Source organism: Odocoileus virginianus, chromosome 7, assembly GCF_023699985.2.
Source record: "Odocoileus virginianus isolate 20LAN1187 ecotype Illinois chromosome 7, Ovbor_1.2, whole genome shotgun sequence".
Classification (NCBI taxonomy): Eukaryota; Metazoa; Chordata; class Mammalia; order Artiodactyla; family Cervidae; genus Odocoileus; species Odocoileus virginianus.
This window is the reverse complement of record NC_069680.1, coordinates 69,428,205-69,446,227: the sequence shown is the minus strand read 5'-3', so window position 1 is coordinate 69,446,227 and position 18,023 is coordinate 69,428,205.

Below are 18,023 nucleotides of genomic sequence, written 5' to 3'. Positions count from 1 at the left end.
TGAGGGAACTTAAGAAAATTTTATCAATTCAGAGAGCAGAAAAGCATATAAAAATAAATCCAAAAAGAATATGATAAACAATAGGAATTAGTTGTAGAAATGAGTGTGTGCTTGTGTGTGTGTTATTCACTTAGTGGTGTCTGACTCCTTGTGACCCCATGGACTGCAGCTCACCAGGCTCCTCTTTCCATGGAATTCCCCCTGCAAGAATACTGGAGTGGGTTGCCATTCGCTTCTCCAGGGGAGCTTTCCAACCCAGCGATCGAACCCAGATCTCCCACATGGCAGGCAGATTGTTTACCATCTGAGCCACCAGGGAAGCCCCAGAAATAAGGGTAAAAAGTTCAATAATCATACAAAACATAAATGCATTAAATTTGTCTGGAGAACAGAGAATTATATGATTTTGGTTTTTAGTCTGTGTGTGTGTGTGTGTGTGTGTGTGTGTATAATATATATATATATGCTGCTGCTAAGTTACTTCAGTCCTGTCCAACTCTGTGTGATCCCATAGATGGCAGCTCACCAGGCTCCCCCGTCCCCGGGATTCTCCAGGCAAGAACACTGGAGTGGGTTGCCATTTCCTTCTCCAATGTGTTAAAGTGAAAAGTGAAAGTGAAGTCGCTCAGTCATGTCCAACTCTTAGCAACCCATGGGATTTTCCAGGCAAGAGTACTGGAGTGGGGTGCCATTGCCTTCTCCATATATATATATATATATATATATATATATACAGTCTATTAGCAGTACACATAAATAACACAAAAGCCCAAATCTAGCAGGAAAGATGAGTCATCCCCATAAATATTAGGCAAAAGATGTGAATTATCAGAAATACAGATCAGGCTTTGTGAAAGTTCAAAAGAGAGGGAGAAGAGAAAGAGAAAGAAGTTATGAAATATGAAACTAGACCAGGAAAGTCTTCCTGAAAGAAGAGGCATTTGAATTGAGCCTTGAGGAATGGATTGGATCAGGCTTGGTAGAGATGGAAAAGAGCATCCTTGCTGAAGAATTGCAGGATTTGTAAATGAAGGGGTTGACAGCCATATGGGACTTGCCATATTAATTTTAGGCAAAGGGAGTCATTGAAATTTTATATATCAAAGAATAATATTATATTCTCAAACCCCAAAGATTTCAGGTATCAATGAGTAGGTGAAAGGATTATGAAAAAATGAATGAAAACACATTACACACACACATGAAATTTCTGATGTCACATGCTTTCAGTTCAGGTTTTAGAGATAAACATGTTTTCAAGTACCCTGGAAAGTGACCTGTTTTCCTAGAAGTTCATTTTTGCACAGGACAGTTGGGAGCCCAGGTTCTAGTCTTGCTCTACTAATATGGTACAGAATGTGAACGAATTCCCATCCTTAGGAAACCACTGCCATATGGCATTTCCTGTGTAATCCCTCCTTGCTCTAGCTTTGGCTGGAGCAGGGTGAAGTAGAGAAGTAAGTCTAGGAGCAGGGGAAAAGATACCTTAAGCTCCTACCATCTTCATGAAAGCACATAAGCACTTCACTTCTGTGTTGTGGGAGAACTATCTGAGATTGTTCTCTACATCAGTGATCACAATTTTTTAAGTGTTGTTTCTATTCCCCATAGTCTACAACCAGATTTTCATTTGGTTTTGCATTTTTATTTTCCTGAAGTCATTTTTTCTCATTATCATTTTATTATGAAATATTTTAAATACCTACAAAATTAGAGCCGTCTCATCTATATAAGTATTAGTGTTTCACTATGTATCTCTAAAAGGTGACTCCTCTTTTGAAGAAATATCAACAATTCCATAATCATACCTAAAACGATTCATGATAAAGCCTTAGCATAGACACATATTTAATCACTGTTCAGATTTTTCCAAAGTCTTATCAGGTTTTTTTAAAAAAACAGTTTTTTTTAACAGAAATCAATTTGGTTGATGTAACTATTAAATCTCTCTTAATTTGTAGATTTCCTCTGCTTCTCTTATTTTCCTTGAGTGTTTATGTGCTTTGGTTTTTTGCTGTTGTTCTGTTTTTCTGTAGAAACCAGGTCATTTGTTCTGTAGCATTTCCTACACTGGATTTTGCTGATGGCATCCCTGTGGTATCATTAACATGTTCCTTTGTCCCCTGTGCTCCCTGAAAATTGGTATTTGAGTTAAAGCTTCATCTGGGTCAGAGTTAGAAGTTCTAGGAAAATAGCTCACTTTACTGTGATCCTGCAAGTGAGGTGATCTCCAAAGCTTATACTGAAAGACTATGACATTGGCAACACCATGAAATATATATTTATTCATTCTCCCACATTTCTCCTTTGTGTATATGTGTCACACACACACACACAAGCAAGACTATTCCAAGGTGGTGGTGTTTATTTCCATTAGGACATACATAAATGTCTGGTTGTCTCACATAATGTGATGTTTCCATACTTATATGCATTGTCTCAGAGAAGGCAATGGCACCCCACTCCAGTACTCTTGCCTGGAAAATCCCATGGACGGAGGAGACTGGTAGGCTGCAGTCCATGGGGTCGCTAAGAGTCGGGCACGACTGAGTGACTTCACTTTTGCTTTTATGCATTGGAGAAAGAAATGGCAACCCACTCCAATGTTCTTGCCTGGAGAATCCCAGGGACGGGGGAGCCTGGTGGGCTGCCATCTATGGGGTTGCACAGAGTCAGACACGACTGAAGAGACTTAGCAGCAGCAGCAGCAGCAGCATGCATTGTCTGGTTCCATTGTCTGGATTCATTAATGCTTTAAAGACCACAAAATGGATTAAAGTGATCAGTCTTTGAATTTCAGCTGATATTCCTCTACACAGAGAAACTATTTCTCCTCAACCCATGATCCAGAGGAAGAAATCCTAAAATGAAAACAGGATAAATTTTCGATACTTTTCCTTTATTTTCTATATTTTAAAACCACAAGGTGATTCCCTGATATCTTTTCAAAAGTTACTGGCAAGCTTTCCATTATTATTATTATGAACACATACATTAAAACCTAATTGATATATTTTAATCCATTGCAGTTTTTATCCTTCTGGATGATCTATTCTTCCTATATTTAGCAAGTAGGAGCTTCTTCAGGTAATCTCTTAAGTACATTGACACATCTCTAGTAGTATTTTAAAGCTTCTTTGATATCTGTGCTGTGTTATACTATACTCAGTCACTAAGTGGTGTCCAACTGTTTGCAACCCCATGGATGATAGCCCACTAGGTTCCTCTGTCTATGGGATTCTCCAAACAAGAATACTAGAATGACTTGCCATTTCCTACTCCAGAGGACCTTCCCAACCCAGGGATCGAACCCATATCTCTTGTGTCAGGCAGGGTTCTTTACCACTGCACCACCTGGGAAACCTCATTGCTATCTAATATGGCAAATTATTTTAGGTTCATCTTGAACTTTTTCTTCCCCGGAGCAGGAATCAATCAGTTCTCCAAGAGTCTCTGGTTCCTCTCAGTAGTAAATGGTATTAGAAATGAGAATCTGGGACTTCCCTGGCGGCCCAGTGATTAAGATTCCACACTTCCACTGCAGGGAGTGAGAGTTTAATCCCTAGTAGGGCAGGTTCCACGTGCCACGCAGTGAGGCCAAAAAAAAAAGTAAAAAGAAATGACAGTCTGAACTAGGAATGCTCACTGCTTACTGGGCTTGTCATTACTTCTAGGCCTTCTTAGTCAACAGATAGGAAAATAATTTCAGGTAAAACACAGTTCACGATGACGATTTAAATGCAGAGTTACAGAGCTTTTAAAACTTAACCTTATCCATCTTACATCTTTCTTGCCTTCCAATTGTGCCAAAAGTCTCAGTTTTCAATGTCAATAACAGAATCATTCATTTGATTTATTCCATGATACACACAGCCTCAGAGTAACAATACTAACACTAATATCACCAGTATGATTACTGAATAGGATTTAGGATATTTTGCAGTTCTTTTTGTCTCTGGAGAATATTCCTTTATTGTTGTAGAAGTACTGTGTACACTTGTAGTGTCACTTGGAATAACTCCTTTCTGTGTGGTTACATCAACAATTGGATCTACAGTTAGGTTAATTTGTTTCATTTTTCTGAAAATCTTTTTCAAGTTCAATTAGCTTTCTTGCCATCTCACCTGTTGACTTTGCATCTCATTGTATCACCTCTCTTTCTTTGCTTATTCTTGTTTTAGAAAGGCAATGTTTTCTAAAATGCATGTGTTGGGTAAATAATCTACTATACCCTAAGGATAAATCTGATCAATCATTTTTGCTTCAGGATTCTTTGAAAGGCCTCATTCTATTTGTTGTTTGTTTTCTTTGCCTTTTTTCTTTTTTTTTTTTTGCTATTTCATTCTTAAACATGTTTCTTTCTAGTGAGGCCTTTGTTTATTAACAGAGTGGATGGTTTACTTTGCCTACCTCTTCTCCAATGCAGACACTAGAGTAAACATTTTTGTTTTAGTCACTAAGTTGTATTGATAATAATATATTTATTGATATTTTGAGGTCTTATGTGCAGTAAAAAGTATGAACTAAGGATCAGGTACATGTACTGAGGTCTAACTTAATCTCCCTTACAGCCCTATGACATATATATTACTGTCTATTTTAGAAATGAGAAACTCAAGATGTGGAATACCTTACCTAAGATAACACAGCTAGTAAGTGCCAAAGCCAAGAAGAAACCCTTCTCAGAGTTAAATCTAGAAGAGAGACTGGCGTTCACCTCCCTGACTCTCAACTCTAGCATCTAGTGTATTTCCTACTGCTCTGATTTTGGGCCTGTCTTTAAGGCAAAGAATGTAACCCCTAGTAAAGGTGAGGGAAAGCTGGGAGTTTTCTCTCAACCATTTGCAGTTCACAAGAATCTGTAAACTGCCACCCGTGCCCAGAATTCCCTGTTCCCAGGACTCACGTTTCCTCCATCCTTTCTCCACAGCAGCCCTCAGGATGACATGACATGACAGCCAGTCCCTCCCTAGGTGGTACATGGAAAAACTAGACTCTGAACAGAACAGAATCAATCCAATGGGAGTAGGAAACAGGAGGCAAGACCCTGGCCCCTCAGAAAGGTGCCTGCCAGTTTCATGGAGCAAAATCCCTCTCTGACTATGGGCAGACAGGGGAAGAGAGGAGATTGTTCTTCCTTATTATCCATGCCTTACAGAGCAGACAGTGGGCAGAACCTGCGTCACCAAAGAAGTTAGAATTCTGGGGCCATTTTGGCATGCCTGGTTAGATACTCAATTATTGGACAATATTATAAATTACTTGCATTGATGAGAAAAAGAGGCCTTGAGACAATAAATACCTGGCTCATCTTTCATTAGAATTATACTTGGGGAAATTTCCCAAAAAACATTCAGATGATTGACTCTTCCTATTTTCAGAACTGTTTTTCTTTAATTTCATTAACATTCACAGAGCAACTGGGAGAAAAACCTTTCAAGAGCTGATTGCCTGAGGCCATTTAAAGTAGAAGTCCTCTATATGCTAAATAATTTAATCTTCACAACAAACCCATGAGGCAAAGGTTAATTTCCCATATTGTCAAATTAAGGAAACTTCAGCTGAAAGAAAATTTGGCCAAGGTCACTTTGCTATTGAGCAGTGAAGGCTAAATTCCAAAGAGCTTAATACTATGCCACCCTACCAAGGCCCTATATGCAAGACAGCAAAAGAGACACAGATGTAAAAAACAGACATTTGGACTCTGTGGGAGAAGGCAAGGGTGGGATGATTTGAGAGAACAGCATTGAAACATGTATATTACCATATGTGCAATAGATTGCCAGTGCATGAGACAGGGCACTCAGGGCTGGTGCACTGGAATGACTCTGAGGGATGGGATGGGGAGGGAGGTGGGAGGGGGGTTCAGGATGGGGAACACATGTACACCCATGGCTGATTCATGTGAATGTATGGCAAAAACCACTACAATACTGTAAAGTAATTAGCCTCCAATTAAAATAAACAGATTAATTTTTTTAAAAAAAGAAGAAGAATCCTTTTGTCTAGTAGTAAAGTAATGCTCAAAATTCTCCAAGCCAGGCTTCAGCAATACCCGAACCATGAACTTTCAGATGTACAAGCTGGTTTTAGAAAAGTCAGAGGAACCAAAGATCAAACAGCCAACATCCGCTGGATCATTGAAAAAGCAAGAGAGTTCCAGAAAAAATATCTATTTCTGCTTTATTGACTATGCCAAAGCCTTTGACTGTGTGGATCACAATAAACTGTGGAAAATTCTGAAAGAGATGGGAATACCAGACTACCTGACCTGCCTCTTGAGAAATCTATATGCAGGTCAGGAAGCAATAGTTATAACTGCACATGGAACAACAGACTGGTTCCAAATAGGAAAAGGAGTACATCAAGGCTGTATATTGTCACACTGCATATTTAACTTATATGCAGAGTACATCATGAGAAATGCTTTGCTGGATGAAGCACAAGCTGGAATCAAGATTACCAGGAGAAATATCAATAACCTCAGATATGCAGATAACACCACCTTTAAGGCAGAAAGTGAAGAGTAACTAAAAAGCCTCTTGATGAAAGTGAAGGAGGAGAGTGAAAAAGTTGGCTTAAAGCTCAACATTCATGATGAGATCCTGGCCCCTGGTCCCATCACTTCATGGAAAATACATGGGGAAACAGTGGAAACAGTGTTAGACTTTATTTTTGGGGGCTCCAAAATCACTGCAGATGGTGATTGCAGCCACGAAATTAAAAGACGCTTACTCCTTGGAAGGAAAGATATGACCAACCTGGATAGCATATTTAAAAGCAGAGACGTTACTTTGCCAACAAAGTTTCGTCTAGTCAAAACTATGGTTTTTCCAGTAGTCATGTATGGATGTGAGAGTTGGACGGTGAAGATAGCTGAGTGCTGAAGAATTGATGCTTTTGAACTGTGGTGTTGGAGAAGACTCTTGAGAGTCCCTTGGACTGCAAGAAGATCCAACAAGTCCATCCTGAAAGAGATCAGTCCTGGGTGTTCATTGGAAGGACTGATGCGGAAGCTGAAACTCCAATATTTTGGCCACCTTATGTGAAGAGTTGACTCATTGGAAAAGACCCTAATGCTGGGAAGGATTGGGGGCAGGAGGAGAAGGGGATGACAGGGGATGAGATGGCTGGATGGCATCACCAACTCGATAGACATGGGTTTGGATAGACTCCGGGAGTTGGTGATGGACAGGGAGGCCTGGCGTGCTGCGATTCATGGGTTCGCAAAGAGTCAGACACGACTGAACTGAACTGAAATGCAAAACCATTTTAGCTTCCCCATTCTCTACCTAAAGGCACTGAGCATCTCAACAAACACAGAGACGGGGTTCCACTGACAGAAGATAAATATTAGAATGTGCATTGGCTCTACATAGAAAAATTTAAAGGCCATAATGGGTATACTTCTAAATAAAAGCAATAACTATGCAACCTCAAAATATTAGGGCCTGAACTTTCTGCTTCACCTCCCTTGATTCTGGCTTAGACTCCACCCAGCACAGGCATGGTATGAACTACAGCTGCTCATCCCAGCCTGCTCAGCCAACACATTTGTGTCCACTGAAAGAGCTCTAAGTGCTCAGGGAATGCAAATCCTCATTGCCTGGGGTGGAAAGCCCTAGGATCAAGGTCAGTGTGAGCTAACTAGTGGCTGGGCTAAATCTCCAGCCAAGAACAAGCTGGTCCCTCTCCCTTCCACAGTGATTATGACTCACCTGACTCATGTCCCTTCTTAATTCCTCAGCAGAAACTTCTCAATCTCTTTAACTTCTTTTTAATCAGGTCAAATAAAAATGTTTTTTAATTAACTGCCTTGGATTTTATGCCTCACACCCAGCTGCTTTGTGCAATCTGGCAGGTCCCATCTGTCTGTTTCAGCAGGCTGCTTCTGCATTCATGCTCCTTTCCCATCCTTTTGTTGAGCAACCCCTTGGCACCCACATTATTCTGGGTGCTGGGAAGACAAGATACATAAGGAACTAGAGTCCAGAGGGGAGGTCACAAATTAACAGAGAACTCAGTACAGCCTGATGAGGATTATATCCACGGGAAGTGCAAAAACAGGAGGGAGGGATGGCCATACTGCAGGGAATCAAGAAAATCTTCACAGAGGAACTGGCTTTGTATCTTAAGAAATATATTGACCAAATCAGGGAGTGATTATTTTGTAAAAGGCAAAGAACAACAGACACCTTCACAATGGTAACCAAAGGAAGGAAGGAATAAATAAAATGCTACCTTTGTGTAATGAACAAAAAACTCAGACTTAAGAAACTTGCCCTTGGGGTCTGCAAATCCTCCCTATCAGGACGGAATAAACTGTGTTCATATGTTAGTGCTATTTCCCCAAATCTGGCCAGCACCAAATTAAGACAGTCTCTAGGGAAGGGAGTTTTGAAAGAGGTGTGAGTGACAAATTCCACTTCATCTTCAAGGCACTTTGTTGGGAAGGAACTTTGGCAGAGAGATCAAGTGTCAGGGGAGAAGAGGAGGGATGAGTAAGGTGTCTGGATGAGTTGATTTCTGCTCAGGCACCCTGAGCTGGTAAGGGTGGAATGAAAACAGCCCAGGAATCTTCCCGTGGAATCCACTTCCTGTGTGTCTTCAACCAGCGACTTAGCAGCCGGGAGGCTCAACATTTAGCCCAGCTTGTCAAACGATTTAGCCTCCACTGCCTTCTAGATCAAGACAGTGACACTCCTCTGGTATCTGCCTTTTTCTGAAGGCTGCAGAGAACCTCGGACTGAACTAGATGAGGAAGAGAGGAGGGGAAGGGGAAGAGACAGAAGGGAGAGAAGAAAACTTGTCATCTCTATTAGTTTCCGAATGCCACTGTAAAAAGTTTGCAACCAACTTAGTGGCTTAAAACAACACAAGTGTATTACTTCATGGTTTCTGTGGGTTGGATATCTAGCACAGTGTGACTAGGTAACCTTCTCAGGGTCTCATAACACCAAAGTCAAGGTGTCAGACAGCAAGCTTGGGCTCTTACCAGGAGGGTCAGTGGGAGAACCCACTTCCAGGCCTATTCAGGTTATTGGCAGTTCCTGGTAGTTGTAGTACTGAGATTCCAGTTCTTTAAAATGAGAGCCCAACATAGCATGTGGCGTGCTTGTGCTTTCGGCGGTCTCTGAAGACTTCTTCCTCTGCTTTTAGGGATTCCTGTAAGTACACAGAGTCCATCCAAAAGATCCAGGATAATTCTCTTATCTTAAAGTCGCTGATAAGAGGCCTTAATTCCATCTGCAAAATCCTTTTTTCTCTGCAAGATAACATATCTGTAGCTATGATATCACATCATATTTGCAGTGCCAAGAATTAGATAATAGAATCTTCTTGGGATTCCTAAGTTTGCCTAATATACCATCTATTTCCCCTTCAGTGTCCATCACCTTGTTATCTAATCTTATTTTTTTAATCTGTGTCAAATAAAACTTTGCTATCAGACATGGTCTTAATCTTTAAAGAACATCTACCTTAGTTGGGGAATTCAAAAAGAGACACAACAAATAATCACAGCAATCATCACAAACTGCATACCTATGGTGCTTACTAGTTCACACCAATCTATTCGTATTCCCTAAATACCATGTTGCATTCCACCTTCTTGCTTTAATTGTTTCTCTGTACTTTTTGATAACCTTCAAAAAGCCAGGCTTCATGATTTTGTCCAGATATCTCCTCCATAAAGTCCTCACACAGTGGTCATAGCAAACACCCTCTTACATCAATTCAAGAGAAGACTCTACACACGGACATCACCAGATGGTCAACACTGATATCAGATTGATTATATTCTTTGCAGCCAAAGATGGAGAAGTTCTATACAGTCAGCAAAAACAAGACCGGGAGCTGACTGTGGCTCAGACCATGAACTCCTTATTGTCAAATTCAGACTTAAATTCAAGAAAGTAGGGAAAACCACTAGACCACTCAGGTATGATCTAAATCAAATCCCTTATGATTACACAGTGGAAGTCAGAAATAGATTTAAGGAACTAGATCTGATAGAGTGCCTGATGAACTATGGATGGAGGTTCATGAGAGGAGACAGGGAGCAAGACCATCCCCAAGAAAAAGAAATGCGAAAAAAGCAAAATGGCTGTCTGAGAAGACCTTACAAATAGCTGTGAAAAGAAGAGAAGTGAAAAGCAAAGGAGAAAAGGAAAGATATACCCATTTGAATGTAGAGTTCCAAAGAATAGAAAGGAGAGATAAGAAAGGCTTCCTCAGTGATCAATGCAAAGAAATAGAGGAAAACAATAGAATAGGAAAGACTAGAGATCTCTTCAAGAAAATTAGAGATACCAAGGGAAGTTTTCATGCAAAGATGGGGACAATAAAGGACAGAAATGGTATGAACCTAACAGAAGCAGCAGATATTAAGAATAGGTGGCAAGAATACACAGAAGAACTGCACAAAAAAGATCTTCTTGACCTAGTCATGATGGTGTGATCACTCACCTAGAGCCAGACATCCTGGAATACAAAGTCAAGTGGGCCTTAAGAAGCAGCACTACAAACAAAGCTAGTGGAGGTGATGGAATTCCAGTTGAGCTATTTCAAATCCTGAAAGATGATGCTGTGAAAGTGCTGCACTCAATATGCCAGCAAATTTGGAGAACTCAGCAGTGGCCACAGGACTGGAAAAGTCAGTTTTCATTCCAATCCCAAAGAAAGGCAATGCCAAAGAATGCTCAAACTACCGCACAATTGCACTCATCTCAAACGTTAGCAAAGTAATGCTCAAAATTCTCCAAGCCAGGCTTCAACAGTACATGAACCATGAACTTCCAAATGTTCAAGCTGGATTTAGAAAAGGCTGAGGAACCAGAGAGCCACCAGCGGAGCCCATTATAGTCTATACTTTTATCAATAGTATTAATATAGCTGGGAGTGGGGATGTGTGAGCAGAAGAAGGAACTACATGATTCTAGGAAAAGAGAGGGCAAAAACCATAAGTCAAAGAAGTGTACAAGAGCCCCTAGGCTGGGGTGGATCAGCAATGTTTTTCCACTTTGGATAAGATTCTGAAACCCCTTCCCTGAGCCCAGGGCTCAAATTCTCTGACAAATAATTCTGTGTCCAGATGCTTTGTTGAGGGAAAAGTAAATATGCCATTGTAAATAAACACATCAATAGTCTAAGTTGTGCACCAGTCTACTGTGAGCTTTGTTTGCTTGAATAAATCCTTAAAAGCCTAGAAAAATGCTGGCTGCCCTAAAAAAGCCAAGTGTGAAGAACTTCACACCAAAGGACCACACTGGAAATGGGCCCTATTGGGAGATTGATCAACCTGCGTCCTTGTCGAAGTGGGTCTTCCAGAACTGAGATTTACCCATCTCCCCACCAAGAGGCTGCTGGGGAAGGGCCATGGTGCTGGGGGGTTGGGGTATGAAAGATGGCCCAAACATCTCTGTGTGTGTGTGCCAAGTCACTTCAGCTGTGTCCAACTCTTTGCAACCCCATGGACTATAGCCCACCAGGCTCCTCTGTCCATGGGATTCTCCAGGCAAGAATACTGGAGTGGGTTGCCATGCCCTCCTCCAGGGGAATCTTCCTGATCCAGAGATCAAACCCAAGTCTCTTATGTCTCCTGCACTGGCAGGTGGGTTCTTTACCACTAGCACCACCTAGGAAGCCTCCTTCTCTGCCTTCCCTTTAAGGAGGTGGAAGTTGCACCCCTCCCTCTTGAATCTGAGTGGGGACTGGGACTGCTTTGACCACTGGAATGTGGAGGAAGTGACATCCTGAGACTTGCTAACCCCAGGCACTTGAGATCGCCTGAATCCTTCCATTTCCTCCTCTTGGAGATCCAGGCTGACCATGTTACATGTCCAGGGTAGAGAGAGGCCACATGGAGAAGACCCAGGGGACAAGATGGCACATGGAAATAGAAGCTACATTGAGCAGCACTCAGGTTACAGCCTCATCAAACAGCAAGTACAAGAGAAACTCCAAAAGAGACAATAGAGGAACCAGCCAACTGAGCCCTAGTCAACCCATGGAATTGTGAGATATCATTAAGTGGTTGTGTTTTAAGCCACTAAGTTTGGGGGTGGTTTTTCAGACAAAAATAAATCCTCAAAATGCCATTCAAGCCAGTTCCTCAGTCTTCCTTTTAAATGAGTGTAATAACTGTTCACTAGACTAAGTGAGTTGAAAACTTCACACTGTAGATCCACTGAATTCCTTTCCTCTGTTTGAGACCTATTTAACAGGTAAGAAACTGAGACTCAAATTGGTTAAGCAACTTGCCCAACATTGCATAAATAGTTAGAAGGAAACTAAACCAAGTGCAACCCAAATGCTGACTGCCGGGCTATTTTCCCCTTCAACAACCCAGCCCCGCCCTAACACTCCTCTCCTGCAGCACTGTCTGGTCCTCATTTATGCTCAGCAATGGGCTCTGAAAGATTTCTCAGAACACACACCAAAAAACTATCATACATCCTGGGACAGTTGCTCCTGATCTGTAGTACCCGTAGCTTCTCAAACAGCACTGAGCACACAGTGGGAAACCAATAAATGCCTGCTGTTTAAAACACAGATCCATCGATTACAATAAAAATAGAGCAGATTGCAAATTTTCAGGAATATGCCCTACACTAAGATTTCTCTCTTGTGGAGTTTATTCTGGTCACTCTTTCAGCAGAGGCTCATTGCAGGGAGAATTGTTTCCATGCATTTTCTAGAATAATGTGATGAAGTCTCTGATGGATGAAGTGAGTTGTTGCAAAAAATTCATTCAGCTCTCAAAATTTTCTAGAAGAGGAAACCCCAGATCAGAGGCCCAGATCACTTTTCCCACACCAGCTTTGCCCTGAAGTGCGTTGCCTGAGATTGGGGCTGCATGTCTTTAGCGATTTAATTAAATTGACAAAGTCAGTTCTTTTTTCTGAATCAATGCTGTGATGATGTCAGTTGCCAAAGCCTGCAATCCCTTTTCCAGCTTGACAGGATAAGAGAAAGCGCAGTGCAGCCAACTCATACGGAAGCGCTTCTGTGACATATGTCCTCAGGGAGGATGGGAGATGAAAGCTCCAATCTCCTTCTGACATGAACTTCATTTAGGGTCTGGAGTAAATCACAACTAAAGTGCACATATTTATTAACTACTTGCTGAGGTTGAAGCACTCTGCTTGCTAAGCCCTAGAAGAAATGATAATAATGAAAACATCTCACATATATATTATGTTTATTAGATTAGAAAACATTTTCTCACATCAGCTCATTCAATCCCCATAATGTTCTTGAAAGCAGATAAGCTGACCACTGTTTTGCAGAAAACTGAGGTCATAAGAGGCCATTGGATCAGGCCACAGTTATTGCCTAGTTGCCAGTGGGGCCAAGACTTAAGAGGATATGGTAATTCTACATTTATTACCCTTTCCGGGATGTGATGAATCAGTGAATGAACAATGCATAACAAAATTGATATATGTAGATGATAAGAAAAGACTGTGTAGTCTGAAGGGATCTGGTTAGGCTTCTGGAATTTGGGCTGAGTTTGGAAGACTGGCCTGCCCACTGAGAGTGTTTGAGAGCCATGGGCTGAAGGGCTGAGCAGCAGGGCTCCTCATGGACACTGAGACCTTCTTCCCAGCTGAAGAGCTGGTTGGGAACCTGAGGCTTCGCACCACCTGGGCACTGCATCCTACGGATGAGCCAGGGGATGCTGTGATTAGGCCCTTCTCACAGAGAAAGACCAGAGCAGCAGGTCATCTAGAGCTGCATGGGTATGGCCAGCTGGCCCCCACTTCAGAATTCTCCCTCCCAAGCCATGATGCTGCTTGTCACACTTTCTTTCACAGGGCTCAGGGACTTAGTGATGCAGCCACGTCAAATGCATATTCTCCTCGCTTCTATGGAAGCCTCTCACAGGACACACTGCCTCTTACACACCCAGGCAACATGTCTAATGGGAGGGGTAATGGCTGTAAAGTTCAGTTCAGTCACTCAGTCATGTCTGACTCTTTGCGACCCCGTGAATCGCAGCACGCCAGGCCTCCCTGTCCATCACCAACTCCCGGAGTTTACTCAAACTCATACCCATCAAGTCGGTGATGCCATCCAGCCATCTCTCTTTTTTTTTTTTTTTATGCCATCCAGCCATATCATCCTCTGTCATCCCCTTCTTGTCCTGCCCCCAATCCCTCCCAGCATCAGGGTCTTTTCAAATGAGTCAGCTCTTCACTGAGGTGGCCAAAGTATTGGAGTTTCAGCTTCAGCATCAGTCCTTCCATTGAACACCCAGGACTCATCTCCTTCAGGATAGACTGGTTGGATCTCCTCCCAGTCCAAGGGACTCTCAAGAGTCTTCTCCAACACTACAGTTCAAAAGCATCAATTTTTCGGCGCTCAGCTTTCTTCACAGTCCAACTCTCACTCCCATACATAACCACTGGAAAAACCATAGCCTTGGCCAGATGGACCTTTGTTGGCAAAGTAATGTCTCTGCTTTTTAATATGCTATCTAGGTTGGTCATAACTTTCCTTCCAAGGAGTAAGTGTCTTTTAATTTCATGGCTGCAGTCACCATCTGCAGTGATTTTGGAGCCCAAAAAAATAAAGTCTGACACTGTTTCCACTGTCTCCCCATTTATTTCCCATGAGGTGATGGGACCAGATGCCATGATCTTAGTTTTCTGAATGTTAAGCTTTAAGCCAGCTTTTTCACTCTCCTCTTTCACTTTCATCAAGAGGTTTTTTAGTTCCTCTTCAATTTCTGCCATAACAGTGGTGTCATCTTCATATCTGAGGTTATTGATATTTCTCCCAGCAGTCTTGATTCCAGCTTGTGCTTCTTCCAGCCCAGCATTTCTCATGATGTACTCTGCATATAAGTTAAATAAGCAGGGTGACAATATACAGCTTTGATGTACTCCTTTTCCTATTTGGAACCAGTCTGTTGTTCCATGTGCAGTTCTAACTGTTGCTTCCTGACCTGCATACAGGTTTCTCAAGAGGCAGGTCAGGTGTTCTGGTATTCCCATCTGCTTCAGAATTTTCCACAGTTTATTGTGATCCACACAGGCTGTAAAGTAAAGGGACTTAAATTCAAATCCTGTGTGGCCATTTGATAGCATAGCCATAATATCTTTGACACGCATTTCATCAAGAGGTGTGGTCTATGTGGAATGAGGCTGAGCTGTGACTGCTTCTGCCAGTAGACTAGAGAGGAAGTGATGCTAGATGACTTGCTAGGTCAGGAGAAAGTTTGCAGCTCCTGTTTTGGGGCTTAGGGAGGCTTGGCCTCCAATGGTACCTCTAGAAACCAAGCACCATGGTGGGATAAGCCCGAGCTACATGTGGAGGCCATGTGCAGGTGCTTTTGGCAATGTGCTATGCTTAGTTACTCAGTCATGTCTGACTTTTTGCGACGCTCTGGACTGTAGCCCGCCAGGTTCCTGTGTCCATGGGATCCTCCAGGCAAGAATACAGGAGAGGGTTGCCTTGCCCTCCTATAGGGGATCTTCCCAAGCCAGGGATTGAACCCAGGTCTCCCGCATCACAGTGTATTCTTTCCCATCTGAGCCACGAGAGGAGCCCAAGAATACTGGAATGGGTAGCCTATCCCTTCTCCAGGGAAACTTCCTGACCCAGGAATTGAATTGGGGTCTCCGGCATTACAGGAGGATTCTTTACCAGCTGAGCTAACGGGAAAGCCCAAAGGTCATGTGCATGCTAAGTCACTTCAGTCGTGTCTGACTCTGTGCGACCCCATGGACTGCATCCCTCCAGGCTCATCTGTCCATTTGATTCTCCAGGCAAGAATATTGGAATGGGATACCATTTCCTTCTTCCCAACCCAGGGATTCAATCTGGGTCTCTTATATCTACCTGCATCGGCAGGCAGAGTTCCAGTAAATGAGCCTTCCCAATGTTCCCCCCCCACCCCAAAGTACCTACATTCATTGGAGTCCTTGATGGAGTAGAGACAAGCCACTCCCCCTCCCTGCCCAAAGTCCTGATCCACAGGGTCTGTGAGCAGAATGAATGGAGGTCATTTTATACCACTAGGAAATGGTTTGGAGGTTGCTTGGTACACAGCAAAAAAAAAAAAAAAACCAAGAAAAACTACCATCTCACCAGTAGGAGCTGACGGTGTGACTTTGGGAAAAGTAGTTGACCCCTTTAAAGAGCCCTCTCTATACAATAATGATTTTAAAATAAAATCCTGTGTCACGAGATGTTGTCAGGAGTAAATGAGACAGAGAAAGTGGCTCACTCTGCACCATGGGCAGTACCTTAGGGCATGTGCTAATGAGTGTCAGCTTTCACGTGAGGTGAAAACGAGGCTTCATTTGGTCCTGACAAGTGCTGCTCTCCATCTTCCATCTCATCAGACATCCTTCCTCACTTCCTCCCAGGGCTCAGAGTTCACAGGTTAGACCTTCCACACCTGCTTCCTCTCAGCCTCACAGCAGCTAATTGCCTGGTGGGGTGAGAAGACCCAGGGCAGAGTGGAGGTCTTTCATGTATGATGCCCCTCTTTTCTTTTCTCTGGAGTCTGACCTTGACAACTGTGGGGAGGAGGCTTCACACAGTGGCCTTTGCTGAAGTCCTCCTGGCTCCCCAGGGACTCAGCACAGGATGGACACACACATTCATTATAATCACCAGGTGGGGGGCTTTCTTTGGAGCCTCCTCAGCCGACACCTCTATCCACACTGAATTCTGCATGAGTCTCATGATCCAAATTCAAGTATGTCAGGCATATATGCATGCAGAGTGTCAGGGAGCTAAGAAATAATTGTGTGGGTCTCTTCCCTCCTGAGGGCCAGCATGAGGAAAGTTCTTTCAAGACTAGAGGAGATTCCAAAGCATCCTAGGAGGTGATAATTAACTCTCAGCCCCACAGGTTAGAGGCAAGAGGAGGCAAGGAGAAGGGGAGACCCATCACCACGTGTGGCCAGATGGAACACTGCCACACATCCTGAGATGAACACAGCTCACAGTTCTTTAATGCAGTGCTGACGTATCCCAGGCATAAATCTCGTACTCTTAGGGAAAAAAATTAAACTTTTCTAAATCAGACTGATAACTCAATTGGAGAAACTTTTACTTCAAGACTAAAAAAAAAAAATAAAAATAGAGCAAGAAGCTGCAAGTACCAAGGGCTTGAGTCTGAATCTCCATGAGGACTGGCTCAAAGTTGGGCTCCTCCAATGACACTCCACTGTAGGATAGGGGTTGGAAGTAGGGGGCTCCTTCCAAGTGGTTGCTGCTCCTTCTGGAACCATGAAAGGCTATCAGGAAGAGGTCTGGACATTCTAAGGATCCAAATTCGGCTTTATGTCAAGGGCTTCCCAGGTGGCACTAGTAGTAAAGAACCCACCTGCCAATGCAGGAGACATAAGAGATGTGGTTTCGATCCTTATATCAGGAAGATCTCCTGGAGAAGGAAATGGCAACCCACTCCAATATTCTTGCCTGAAGAGTCCCATGGACAGAGGATCCTGGTGGGCTACAGTCCATGGTATCTCAAGAGTCGGACACAACTGAAGCGAATGAGCACAGCTTTATGTCAAACTGACTTTATCACTAGAGTCAGATTAACAAACGTTTATCAAGCACTTATTATGTGTTAAGCACTGCTCTAGAAGCAGGAAACAAGTAAAGCCAGAACCTTCTCTCAAAGAGCTTATAGTCTAGAATAGAGACGGGCTAGAAGGGGAAAAGAGAAGAGGAATCATTTTAAGTTCTTGGCTGTGGGAGGGGTCCTCAGGAAGGACCAGAGTCTTATTCCACTTTTTATTTTATTTTTTTAATTTCACACAATTTTAAAGGTTACACTCCATTTATAGTTACTACAAACTATTGGCTGTATTCCCCAAGTTGTACAATATGTTCTTATAACCTACTTTACATGCATTAGGTTGTACCTCCCACTCCCCCACCCCTGTTTATTTCACAATTTGAGATGAAAATTTTCTTTTGCTGTGAGTTTCTGAATTTCCATAGATCCCAGAATAGTGACATTCTACTCATTCCTCTGGCCTACCAGCTTCAAAATA